General features: G+C 32.0%; 1 protein-coding gene and 1 long non-coding RNA gene across 9 annotated transcripts in view; both read right to left on the bottom strand.

Moving 5' to 3' along the window:
- CYLD (CYLD lysine 63 deubiquitinase) overlaps positions 1-15,007 on the bottom strand; it is a 64,072-nt gene that overhangs the window by 34,497 nt on the left and 14,568 nt on the right. The gene's annotated exons all lie outside the window — the stretch shown is intronic.
- On the bottom strand, positions 452-13,414 carry LOC116665745. Its single transcript, XR_004322400.1, has 3 exons — positions 13,404-13,414; positions 6,138-6,140; positions 452-611 (listed from the first exon to the last, which is right to left on the bottom strand). It is a non-coding gene; the product is annotated as an uncharacterized LOC116665745 (long non-coding RNA).

Here is a 15,007-nt window from a genome sequence, read left to right as displayed (position 1 = left end):
TTATACTCAAAACGGAAAGCTTTGCCTCTAAAATCAAGAACAAAATGGGGATGACCACTCTCACCATTTTTATTCAACATAGTGTTCAAAGTCCTAGCCAGGGCAATAAGGCAAGAAAAAGAAGTAAAAGGCACCCAAACTGGAAAGAAGTAAAACTGTCACTATTTGCAAATGACATCATAGAAAATCCTAAAGACTTCATCTAAAAACTGTTAGAACTGATAAACAAATTCAGCAAAGTTGCAGGATACAAAATCAATACACAAAAATTTGTTGCATTTCTATACACAAACTATCAGAGAGAGAAATTAAGAAAACAACCCCATTTACAACTGCATCAAAGAGAATAAAATGCCCAGGAACAAATATAACCAAGGAGGTGAAAATTTTATATATTAAAAACAGTAAGACATTAATGGAAGAAATTGAAGAAGACACAAACAAATGGAAAGATATTCCATGCTCATGAGTAGGAAGAATCAATATTGTTAAAATGCCCATACTACCCAAAACAATCTACAGAGTCAATGCAATCCCTATCAAAATGCCAATGGCATATTTCACAGAAATGGAAAAAGTAATCCAAAAATTTGTATAGAACTACAAAAGACCTAAGAGTACAAAGCAATCCTGAGAAAGAAGAATAAAGTGGGAAGCAACACACTTCCTGATTTCAAACGATATTACACAGCAACAGTACTTAAAACACTACAATATGGGCATAAAAACAGACACACAGATCAATGGAACAGAATAGAGAGCCCAGAAATAAACCCACGCACACAGGGTCATTTAATTTACTACAAACGAGAGAAGAATATAAAATGCGGAAAGGACATTCTCCCCCAATAAACTGTGCTACAAAAACTGGATGGCCACAAGCAAAAGAATGACCAATATCTTACACCATACACAAAAATTAATTCAAAATGGATTAAAGACTTGAACATAAGACCTGAAACCATAAAACTCCTAGAAGAAAACATAAGTAGTAAGCTTCTTGACATAGATCTTAGTGATGATTTTTCGAATCTGAACAAAAAGCAAATGCAATGAAAGCAAAAATAAACATGTAGGACTACGTTAAATTAAAAAGCTTCTGCACAGCAAAGGGAATCAACAAAATGAAAAGGCAACCTACTGAATGGAAGAAAATATTTGCAAACATGTATCTGATAAGGGGCTAATATCCAAAATTTATAAAGAATACATACAACTCAATAACAAACAAATGAACAATCCGACTGAAAAATGGGCAGAAGATCTGAATAAACAAGGAAGACATACAGATGACCAACAGGTACATGAAGAGGTGCTGTAATAATTTGTCATCAACAAACCTATCCTAAAATAATGGCTAAAGGGAATTCTCTAAAGAAAAAAGTGATCAAAAAGGAATATTGGGACATTAGGAAAAAAGAAAGAACAACAGAAAGAGAAAAGTGTGGGTAAATACAATAAGCTTTCCCTCTTCTCTCAAGTTTTCTAAATTATGTTTAATGACTGAAGTAAAAATTATAAAACTGTCTGGTATGGTTCTAAGTATATGTCAAAGAAATATTTAAGACAATTATGTTATCAATGGAAAAGCATGGAGGAATAAAAAGGGTGATAATGTTTCTATATTTCACTCAAACTGGTAAAATCATGACACCAGAAAACCATGATAAAATAGGTATACATAATGTACTATCTAGAGCAATCATTGAAAAAGCTATACAAAGAGACAGTGAAAAATACTACAAATACATATGTCAATTATATCTCAACTAAAAAGTACTACAGATTAAAACAAAATGGAATTTTTAGTAATGTTCAAGAAACCGAGAACAGAGGGGAAAAAAACAGAAATTTTTTAAAAAGAGAAAGAACAAACAAAACACAAAATAAAATGTCAGACTTAAGTCGCAACACACCATTACACTACACTAAATGTAATTAACCTAAACAAACCAATTGAAAGACAGAGATTGGCAGAGTATATTAAAAAACATGACCCAACCATATGCTGTCTATAAGAAACTCGCTTCAAATATATTATAGCAGGTTCAAAGTAAAAGGTTAGAAAATGTTCATACACATGTAAATATTAATACAAAAAAACACAAGTAGCTATATTAATACATTATAAAGTAGGCATCAAAGCAAAGAAAATTACTAGAGATAGGAAACTATAAAATTGTAAAACAGTCAATCAACCAAGAAAACAATCCTAAATGTGAATGCACCAAAAAAAAAAAAAAAAAGGGCAAAATACATGAAGCAAAAACTAACAGAAATGAAAAAAGAAAAAGATTACTACTATAATTACAGCTGGAGATTCCAACATCAGTCTCTCAATAACTGATGAAACAAGTAGACAAACAGTTAAAGATATAGAAGAACTCAACAACACCATTAACTAACAGAATCTAATCAACTCCACCAAATAACAGCAAAACATACCTTCTTTTCAAGTGTCCATGGAACATATACCAAATTATATCATATCCTGGGCTGGGTCATGAAACAAATTTAAGATATTTTAAATCATTCAGAGTGTATTCTCTGAACACAATAGAATCAAACTAGAAATCAGTAACAGGATATAACAGGAAAATCTTCAAATACTTGGAAACTAAACAGCACACTTCTAATAATCCCTGGGTTAAAAAGGAAGCATCAAAGGGAATTTTAAAAATACACTACATTAGTTGAAAATGAAAATAAAACCTATCAAAATGTGTGGGACACAGCTAAAGCAGTGCTGACAGAGAAATTTATAGTACTAAGTGAACACATTAAAAAAGAGGAGCGGTCTCAAATTGATAATCTAAGCTCCCACTGAAGATCCTGGAAAAAGAAGAGCAAAATAAACCCAAAGCAAGTAGAAAGAAGGAAATAGTAAAGTCCAGAAATCAGTAAAATTAAAAAGAGAAAAATAATAGAGAAAATAAATGAAACAAAGAGTTGGCTTTCTCTTCTGAAAATGTGGTGCTTGAAAGTAAAAGTATATAAATGTTCACCTCCTTTGACCCAGAAATCCCACTCCAGGGAATTGCTTGATTCTAAGCAAATAATTCAAATGAATGTTGTTACAGTATAGTTTGTAATGTGACAAATCTGAAACAAACTCAAAGCCCAACGTTTAATAAGCTACAGTACACACACACACAAAATAAAAAGAGTTGGCTATCTGAAAAGACCTCTAGCTATCAGCAATGAAACGAGATATCACTACAGACCATGCAGACATCAAAAGGATAATAAGAAAATGGAAAACTAGCACAGACAAAGTTGACAACCTAGATAAAACAGACCAATTCCTAAAAAACACAAACTACCACAACTCACCCAATATGAAATACGTAATTTGAATAGTGATATAATTATTAAATAAATTGATTTATATTAAAATTCACAAAAAAGAATTCTTTAGACCAACTGGCTTAACTGGAAAGTTCTATCAGAATTTAAAGAATTAACAGCAATTCTACACAATCTCTTCTTGTAAACAGAAGAGGAGAAAATACTTCATTTCAATTCAATATATTTTCCAATTCATTCATACAAATCTCCTATTACCTTGATATCAAAACCAGACAAAGATGGTACAAAAAAAAAAAGTATAGATCAATATCTCCCATGAAAATAAACAGAAAAATTCTTAACAAAATATTACCAAAAAGAATTCAGCAATATATAAAAAGAATTATACACTATGACCAAGTAGAAGTTATTCCAGGGATGCAGAGTTGTTTCAATGTTTGAAAATCAACAAATGTAATACAACACATTAGCAAGTTAAAGAAAAACCACATAACCATATCAATGGATGCAGAAAAGGCATTTGAAAAACTCAATAATCATTCATGTTAGAAACTCTCAGAAAAATAGAAATAGATGGAAACTTCTTGAAACTCACATACACACACACACACACACACACACACACACACAAACCCTACAGTTAACCTTATAATTAATGGTAAAAGACTTAATGCTTGCCCCCTTAAGATCAGGAACAAGATAAAGATATCTGCCCTTGCCATTCTTATTCAACGTAGTGCTTCTATCCACTGCAATACATGCAAAAAAAAAAAAAAAAGAAGGAAAGAAAAGGGATACAGATCAAAAAGGAAGAAATAAAACTGTCCTTATCTGCAGATAACATGACTGAGTATGTAGGAAACCCCAAAGAATCTAAAACAAACAAAAAAAAATAACAAAACCAAAAAAACCTCCTGAAACTAGTAAATTCAGCAAGGCTGTAGGATACACTATAAAAGTCCATTTTATTTCTACAGTAAAACAGTATGATACTGGCACAAAAACAGACACAGAGGCCAGTGGAAGAGAATAGCAAGCCCAGAAATAAACCTGTGGTCCATCTACGACAAAGGAGTCTAAAATATTCAATGGAGAAAAGACGACAAACTTTTCAGTAAGTGGTGCTGGGAAAACCGGACAACTACATGCAAAAGAATGAAACTGCAACATTCTCTAATACCATATACAAAAATAAACTCAAAATGGATTAAAGATCTAAATGTAAGATCAAAATGCATAAAACTTCTAGAAGAAACATTGGCAGAACACTCTTTGACATAATTTGTAGCAACATTCTTTTTTGGATTTGTCTCCTAAATCAAAGGAAATAAAAGCAAAATTAATAAACAGAACCTAATTAAACTTAAAAGCTTTTGCAAAGCAAAGGAAACCATTGATTAAAAAAAAAGACAACCTACTGAACAGAAGAAAACATTTGCAATTGATGTGACTAACAAGGGGTTAATATCCAAAATACATTAACAGCTTATACAAATCAACATCAAAAACATAAGTAACCCCATTAAAAATTGAGCAGAAGATTTGAATAGACATTTTCCAAAAAAGACATACTTTGGCCAACAGGTATACGAAGAGATGCTCAACATCATTAATCATCAGCGAAATGCAAATTAAAAGCATGAGATAACACCTCACACCTGTCAGAACAGCTATCATTAAAAAGACCACAAATAACAAATGTTGGTGAGGATACGGAGAAAAGGGAACCATCGTACACTGTTGCTGAGAATGTAAATTGGTTCAGCCACTGTGGAAAACAGTATGAAGCTCTCCAAACCCCATACTTTAGGGGTTTGACGGAGACTTCATCAGACAGGCATCACTGATTATTAACTCAATTTCCAGCCCCTCTCCCCTCTCCAGAGAATGGGGCTGTGGCTGAAAGTTCTAAGCTTTTAATCACAGCTTGGTCTTTGTAGAGACCAGCCCCTGATCCAGGAGCCCACTAAGAGCCACCTGATAAGAACAAAAGGCACTTCTACCACCCAGGAATTTCCAAGGAGATTTAGGAGCTATGTGCCAGACACTCCTCCTACCACTCAGGAAATTACAAGGGTTTCAGAAGCTCTGTGTCAGGAACCTGAGTCAGAGAACCAAACATTACCAAGAATCAGAGACAGAAGTGTATACACACACACACACACACACATATATACACACACACATATATATATGTATATGTTTCACACCACAGAACGGAATAATTCTCAGCAATAAAAGGTCACATGAATGAGTTAACAAATAATTATGTTGAATGAAGTCAGTCAGACTAAAAAAAAAAGTACATCTTGAGTTACTCCATTTATATAAAATTCTAGAAAATGTGAACAAATGTATATTGACTGAAAGAAGATGAATGGTTGCCTAGATTTGGGGAGGCGGAGGATGCAGGCAGAGGTGGGAGGAAGTAAACACAAGGGCATACCCATACCTTGGGGCGACAGACGTGTTCACTATACTGATTGCGGTGAAGGTCTCATTGGTGTATACCTATGCTAAATATTTAAAGCATATCAAATTATATACTTTAAATATGTGCAGTTTATTATATGTCAATTAAATCTCACTAAAATTATTAAAATTATAAAAAGGTACAAAAAGTATATAAAATATGCAAATACTGAATAACAAAGAAACAAATTAATCAAGAAGAACACAAAAAGAAATTGGGTAGCTGAGGGGCAATGTAAGGAGGAAAAGTTCTCATATACCTTTTTAAAAGTCTATGTAAACGTGAATGTAGTACATAATCTAAAAAATAAAGTTAGCATTACATTCCCAACTCCCAAAACTATAAAAGAAGACACAGACTAGACTAGAAAAAGCAGAAATGTATAATTTAGGGAAGGCACTAATGATATGCTTCATCACAACAGCTTTAAGAATCTGAACATGGTTTGTTTTCCATGTCCGTGAGACTGGCACCAAAGGGGAAAAGGCGAGGAGGGATAAATTAGGGGTTGGGGATTAACAGACACACATTACTACATATAAAATAGATAAACAAGGACTTGTATAGCACAGGGAACTCTATTCAATTTCTCACAATAACATGTAATGGAAAAGAATCTAAAAAGAAAATACATATATGCATGTATATGTATAACTGAATCACTTTGCTATACATCTGAAACTAACATTGAAAATCAACTATACGTCAATGAAAAAAATTTTTAAAAAGAACCTGAATGTCAAATCAGATATGTTAAGAGTTTTTAACATTTGAAACAGTAATGAAGAGAGAAAAAACTATCATACGTTGAAGACTCCTATATTTTTAGTCAAAAGTATTTTTCAGATGCCTACTATAACAAGCTATTTGAATTGGATGAATTCTTTTCCAATTTCGTCAACTCTTCAACTGCCTCAAAAAAATTTTTTTAATGCTGGAAATAATTTCATCCTACAAATGAAGGTAATTGGGCAAGAAAAAGAAACTAAGGAACTATAAATTAGACGTTATAACTCTTTTTTTCTCTCAAGAAATGGGTGTTAATGATGATATGAAATATAGTTGAACACCCATTTAAATATATGAAATTAATTTTCATTTAGACAACTGTGTTTTTTACAGTCTATTTGCAAGCTGTATTTTGTTGGCAAAAAAAGTGTAATTGGTGTATTATGTTCTAAAAGCTGGTATCATTCTTAATTATCTTCTATTCAGGGTTTATGAAAATCAAGCTCTAAAAGGAAAAAAAAATCTTTCTCCTTGCTTGTCACTGCTCTGAGAGCCAGTAACAATGACAATGATAGCCATTGATCTATAAGATCAAAGTTTGCCTGACAAGTGATTCCCAAGAGATTCATGTAACTAATTTTCACTATTTTAATTTTACATCACTATTCAAATATAATTGTAAACATTTTTGAAGGTAAATACTACTAGATGAGTTCTTCATCAGGTTATAGACAATTCCATCACATGAAAAATAGAAATGGTAGCTTTTTCTTCTTAAGTACTACTGTAGGAACCAAGATCATTTACATTTCAAACCAAATTGAGTTATGGAAAAAGGATACAGAAGAAAATACAGCTCTGGAGTTTGGGTGGAAAAGGGGGAATGAGTACATTTCAAATCTTTATTCTACAGCAAACTAAGAAAAACACAATTAATTATACATACGCCAACTTCATATTTCAGGTATCTTTTTCTTTCTTAAATTATAATACTAAACTAATGATTTTCTAAGCCTCTCAACTTACAATTTAGTTGTAAGATGCAAAATTCAAACAAATTCAATTAAGGTAGGTAAAAAAAAAGGATGGTTACACAAATAAGGTTTTGAGCTTTCAAAAGTACCCTTTGGAAATTCATCAAAAAAAAAAAATCAAGCAAGAAAGAAAAAAAAAAACCCACAAGGATACGTGATTTGGTAAGACAAGTTAAATTACATTTATCCAGGTGGTTCTAGAAAAACAGTATTACTGAGAACAGGTTATCCCTGTAAGAATAAATAAAGAAAAAAATTTGATTTTACAAGGGCTCCCCTTTGCTATCCAGCAAGTTAACATTATAAAATTAGCATAACTCACAGATTTTGCAGGACAGTGTTTTTCAACCTCAGCAAAGCTGGCATTTTGGGCCAGATCGTTTTCTGTGGAGGGCTGCTCTCTGCATTGTCTCTATCCACTAGATTCAAGTAGTACAGTTGTGACAATCAAAAATGTCTCCAGGCATTGCAAAATCACCCCAGGGTTAAGAATTACTGGCTTAGAACTAAAATGATCTTCTTATAAAAGTTTTGTACTAATGCTACAAGAAAAGTAAAACAAAACAAAAGGCTTTAAAACTCGATAGTTATAGGGTGAAATAATATCATATTTCAAACAATCAAAAACTATAAAAATAAACAGTGCTGCTATGAACATTGAGGTGCAGGTGTCAAACAAAATCTAATCATAAGAACCTTCATACCTACCCAGAGAAATCCCTCTTTTTTCTTGAGTAAATGCTCTCCATATTATGAAATATATACCTAAAAATATAATTGTTATGATGGAGTATGTATGAACCAGACCATTTCTCCTGGAATAATAAACTTCGATAAAGTACAAAAATAAAACTATTCGTAGGCATAGAAGAGTAAAAAATAAAATAAAAATAAAAATATAGAGGGGACTCAAAATTTAGAGAAGGAAACAATACAAAAATGTAATCCAAAATTATTTAATATACAGAAAAAAGGGAAACTGTGATACATTCTCAAAAGAAAAAACACCACAGTGGATACGAATCCATTGATGATTCTGATGTTGAAATTTACAGAAAAATTTTTGTTTCCTTCTTAAGAATTTTAAAGAGGCCATTACAACTACACTTAATGAAGTAAAGAAAAATATGCTTACAGTGACGAAGAACACATGACTACCTCAACAGAGAAATAAAAACTAAAGAAACCAGATGGAAAGTCTTAACACTTTTAAAAACTTTCAAAAAATAAAACATCTCAAAAAATAATTTATTGGATGAGCTAAACAACACAATGGGGGAAAAGGTGGCAGAAGTCAGTAATTAAAGGTAGAACAATAGAATTATCCAAAGAATAGAGAGACCAAAGTTTGAAAAAAAAATTTAACAGAACCTCAAGGTTAAGGGACAATATCAAAAATTATGACATTTACCTAATTGAAGACACAGAAAGAGAGCAGATTGAAAGAAACGGAAAAAGCGCTTGAAGGAATAATGACTAGATGTTTCCCACTTTCTTAAAAAAATATAAATTTACAAATACAAGAAGTTTAGCAAATGCCAAGCAGCATAAATGTGAAGAAAATCATGCTAGGCACATCATAATTAAACTGCTTGTAAACCAAATATAAAGTCTTCAAAGCATCCAGAGATAAACAACACATTACATACAGGGGCACAATGATTCAAACCACTGCTGACTTTTCATCAGAAAGTATTGGGGCCAGCAAATAGCAGAAAACCAACCTCAAAGCAGAATTCTATACATACCCAAAATATCCTTCAAACATGAAGGCAAGATAAAGATATTTTCAGATAAAACAAAAAAAATTTTAATTCATTTCTAGAAGAATTTACTTCAACAAAAACTACAAGAAGTTCTTCAGGATGAAGAAAAATGATAATAGATACTCAATACTCAGATCCTTTAATTCTTTAAATTATAAATGATTATTTCAACAAAAAAATAACACTCTTATGGGTTTTTGAAGTACACAGATGTAATGTATATGACAACTAATAGCAGAAAGGACTGGGAAGAAGTAACCAGACTTACATGGTTATGAGGTTTTTGCATCTTATATGAAATAGGACAATATTAACCTTAACTAGACGGAAACATTAAGAATATAATAATCCTAGGAGAAACCACTAAAGCAATATTACAATGAAATGTAGCTTAAAAGTCAAAAGATTAAGTAACATACCATTCTTAAAATTTTTCAAATAATCCACTAAAAGGTAAAAAACAACTATAAGAAGAATGAAAAATAAATGGAAAAATGGATTCAAAAAGATGGAGATGGTCACCACATAACGAGAAATAGCTCAAATCACCTGGAAGATATAACAGTTCTAAGTTCTAGGCACCTAAAATTCTAAATTTGTAGGCAGCAAATAACACTTTCAAAATTAAAGCAAACACTTATACAACTAAGAAGAAATAAACAAATCTATCATGATACTGGGACATTTTAACATACCTTGCTCAGTAACAGATCTCAAAATTAAAAACTCAGTAATGACACATAAAACTTGAATAGCATAATAAATTAGCTTGACCTAAGGGACACATAAAAAATGCATGAAATGCATGCAATTACAGTTGAAGAAAACACATTCTTTTCAAGTACACACAAAACATTTCTGAAAATTGATCACGTACTGAGCCATTAAGCCAGCCTCAACAAATGCCAAAGGATCAGTATCATATTCTCTGACCACACACAATCAAATTGAAAATTAATAATGACAAAAACAAAAAAAAAACAGATAACTGAAAAATTTTAAAACACATTTGAAAATAGCTCATGAATTACATTAAAAAATCATGAATGAAATTACAAACTACTTCAAATTTAATGATAACAAGATAACTGTGTATCAAATTTTATGAAATGTAGGTAGTTGGGTACATCGACTCTGGCCTTAAAGGATTTACACTAGGGAAAAAACACTAAAAATAAGCTAAGCGTTCAAACTTAAAGGTTTAGAAAAAAACAGAGTAGATCCACAAAAAGTCAAAGAAAATATAATTTTTAAATTACTGAAGCAGAATAGCAATATACCTAGAAAGGGTTAAGAAATCCAAAAGATGGTTTTTTGAGTAAGTGAACGTGAGAATCCTCCAGTAAGACTGACTCTCTGTCTGCCTTATTTCACTTAGCATAATGCCCTCGTGGTCCACCCACATTGTCATAAACGGCAAAATTTCCTTCTTTCTCATGGCCAAATAATATTCCATTATATATATATATATATACAAATGTGTCACATCTTCTTTATCCATTTATCCACTGATAGACATTTAGGTTGTTTCCATATCTTGGCTACTGTAGTTAATGTTGCAATGAATATGGGAGTACAGATATCTTTTTGAGATCCTGCTTTCATTTCCTTTGGATATATACCCAGAAGTGGGATTGTTGGATGGTATAGTAATTCTATTTTTAATTTAATTTTAATTTAATGTAGAATCTAAAAAGGACAAATTCAGAAAAACAGAGAGTAGAATGGTGGTTACCAGGGAGTAGGGGGTGAGGTAGCCAATAATTAAAAAAAAAAAAAAAGACTACTGTATGATTCCACTTATATGAGATACTTAAGTCAAAATTACAGAGACAGAAAGAAGATTAGCAGTTGCCAGGGGCTGAGGGTGGGAGGTGGTACGGGGAGTTACTGTTTCATGGAATACAGTTTTACAAGATGAAAAGCATTAAGGAGACAGATGGTGAAGACTGGTGTACAAAATTATGAATTCATTTAATACCACTGAACTGTACACTTGAAAATGGTTAAGATGGTAAATGTATGTTATGTGTATTTTACAATAACAACAACAAAAAATTTAATCACATGTTTTTTAATTTTTTAAAAATTTACCCCAACACTTTCCAAGGTACAGGCCCCCTCCCAAGGCAAACTCATTCCAGGGCACCAAGTAAAAAAATTTTTAAACATGCAATGCAAATTTTTTTTTTAATTTTGAAACATGCAAAAATTAGCAAACTAGACCAACCAACATACTGACTCATGATAAAACTGGCTTTGTATCAGGAATGTAAGGCTAATTTAATACTAGAAGATTAGCAGATTAAAAGAAACATAGGACTATCTCAATAGAGAAAAAAGTTTGACAAAATTCAATATCCATTCATGATAGAAGCCTTAGAAAATGAGGAATAGTAGCTAACTTCTGTAACCTGATAAAAGACAGCTATAAGAAAATCCTAGGATGAACATATACTTCATAGTGAAATGGTAAAAGCACTCACTTTAAGATCAGGAGCAAGACCAAGATGTCTGCTATCACCACTTCTATTCAATATTATATTTACAGGTTCTAGCCAGGACACTAGGATAGCAAGCCATATTTTAAAAATGGAAGATATTAAGGATTAGAAGGAAGAGGTACGATGGTTAGTATTTGCAGATGATAATGACTGGCTACTAAAAATGTAATCTACAGATATGTTGGGAATAAAGGATTTTAAGCAGATTGTTTATAACAAAACTCAACACACACAAGTCATCTGAGATGCTACTTCATACCCACTAGGATGGCTAGAATTAAAAAGTCAAATAACAACACAGACATGAAGAAATCAGAGTCCCCTCTTATACCACTAGTAGGAATGTAAAATGGTCACTTTGGAAAACAATCTGGCAGTGCATAAATGATTAAACATGAGCTATCATATGACCCAGCAATTCCATTCCTAGATACATACCCAGGAGAAATGAAAGCACACCTCCACACAGAAACTTCTACACAAATGTTTATAGCAGCATTCTACATTATAGCCAAAAAATGGAGGGAATCCAAGTGTCCATCAACAGATGAATAGATAAACAAAATGTGCTATATTAATGCAATGGAATGTTACTTAGGCACATATGATACAGAATCATTAAAAAACAATGTGGTGAAGCACAAACAGACAGAACAGATAGTCCAGACATACGCCAAAAGAATGAAGTACTTATACATGCTTGAAAACATTAAGAAGCCAGTCATAAAGGAGGACATATTATATGATTCTATTTATATGAAATGTCTACAATAAGCAAACATACAGAGAGAGAAGGTAATTGGTTGCTCAGAACCGAGGAGGATGAAGGGATAATGGAGTTAAACCTCAAAGCTACAGGGTTTCCTTTTGAGTTGATGAAAATGTTCTCCAATTGACTGTAGTGATGATTGTTCATATCTGTAAATACACTAAAATACACTGAATTGTATAGTTTAAATTAGTGAATTATATGGTATGTGAATTAGATCTCAATACAGTTGTTTTTGTAAGTAGACACCAAAAATCTATTAGAAAACATGTTTTACTTTATAATGTATCAGAATACATATAAGAAATGGAGAAATTATAAAATTTTACTTAAAAGAGGTTAAATAAATCAAAGGCTATACAATGTTCATGGAAGTTTCAATATAACAGAAATGACAATTTTCCTCAAATTGTTCTACAGCTTAACTGCAATTTCAGCCAAAATCCCAGTGGAACTCTCTTGTAATATTTGGGTAGCTGATTATTAAATTTACAATGAAGAGTCAATGGCCAACAACAGTCAAGACACTCATTAAGAAAAAGAACAAGAAGGGAAATGTAGTCTTACGGCTATAAGGTTTCTTCTAAAGCTATGACAATAAAGGCCTAAAGGCCTTAATGTAGAAATAGAAAAGAGTGCATAAAGAGATGCATATGTACATATTTTGAAACTTGATTTATACACAGCAAGTGTGGTAGAGAAAACTGGGCATATATATTTCATATCCTACACAAAATCAAATCTAGGTATGTTATACACCTAAATGTGAAAGGCAAAACTATTAAACTTTTAGAAGACAGTATAGAATAACAGGAAAACTCAGAAGAGCAATGAGACAGGACTACGGATCTTACTAAAACATATGATACAGAATCATTAAAAAACAATGTGGTGAAGCACAAACAGACAGAACAGATAGTCCAGACATACGCCAAAGTATAAATGGGAACTTAGTATGATGAAAGTGGCATCTCAAAGGAGTAAGAAAAAGGTGGACTTTTTAATAAATGATGTTGGGACAACTGGGTAACTATCTGGGCAGGGGGATGGAAACTAAATTAGATCCATATTTCACATCATGCACCATATAAAATTAAAATGGATCAAAGATATACATGCATATGTATACATACACATAAAAATAAAACCACAAGAGAATTAGGAGAAAACATGGAGAAATTCCTTTATAACCCTGGAGTGACTCAAAATCCAGATGCCACTAACAAATCTGGTAAATTCAGCTATGTAAAAATTTTAATCCTGCATGACAGAAATTACCTAAAGCAAAGTCAAAAGATATTAAACTAAGTGAAATGAGCTATACACAAAGGACAAATATTGCATGGATTCCACTTATATGAGGTATCGTGAATAGGCACATATATGAAGACAGAAAGTAAAGAACAGAAGTTATCAGGGGCTGAAAGGGAGAAATGGGGAGTTATTTCTAAATAGGTATAGAATTTCTGTTTGAGATTATGAAAAAGGTCTGGAAATAGCAGTGATGATTGCACATCATTGTAAATGTGCTTAAGGCCACTGATTGTACACTTAAAAATGGTTAAAATGGTCAATCTTATTACACATATTTTATCACACTTTTTTAAAATGAGGTCAAGAAGATAAGCAAATAATAAAGACTAGTGACAAATTAGGATTGAGGACAAATGAGTGGGAAACATTTGCATCTCATATCACAAAAGACTTACCATTCCTAACACATAAAAAAAGAACTAGTAAGAAAAAAGAACAAAAATCCAATTAAAAAAACAGACGACAGATATGAATCAACAGTTCACAGAAAGAGAAATACAAATTCCTCTTAATCATACAAAAAGATGCTCAACCTCATTCATCAGAGAAATACAAATTAAAATTATACTGAAATACATCTTTCACTTAATCAGATTTGAAAAAAATTAACAACACATTCTTATGGTAAGGCTATAAAATATTACCCTCAGTCTCTGCTGGTAGGAATATAAATTGTTATGTCCACAATTGAAAGCAATTGAGCAGTATCTAGGACAATAAAATGTAAACTGCTTTTCACCAAACAATCCCACTTCAGGGTATTTATCCCACAGGTAAGCTAGCACATGTGGAAAATATGTATGTACAAGGTTACTGCAGCATTGTTTGTAATAGTAAAAAAGTTAGAAGCAATCCATATCCATCAATAACAATAAATTATGGAACCACAGTACAGTGGAAATTTATACACTGTGAATAAGAAGAAGAATCTCTCTTTTCAGAGGTACAAAGAGCTCCAAGATATAAAGTGAAGAGAATACAGCATGTGCAGAATAGTGTAAACATTACGCTTCATGCTTAAAAGGGGAAGAAAGAATATGTATTTATATTGCATAAAGAAACTCTGGAACGATACACAAGAAATTAATAAAAATAGTTACTAGTGGGAG

This window comes from Camelus ferus, chromosome 9 (genome assembly GCF_009834535.1).
Source record: "Camelus ferus isolate YT-003-E chromosome 9, BCGSAC_Cfer_1.0, whole genome shotgun sequence".
In the NCBI taxonomy this organism is placed as follows: domain Eukaryota; kingdom Metazoa; phylum Chordata; class Mammalia; order Artiodactyla; family Camelidae; genus Camelus; species Camelus ferus.
This window is presented reverse-complemented; position numbering and strand designations above follow the sequence as displayed.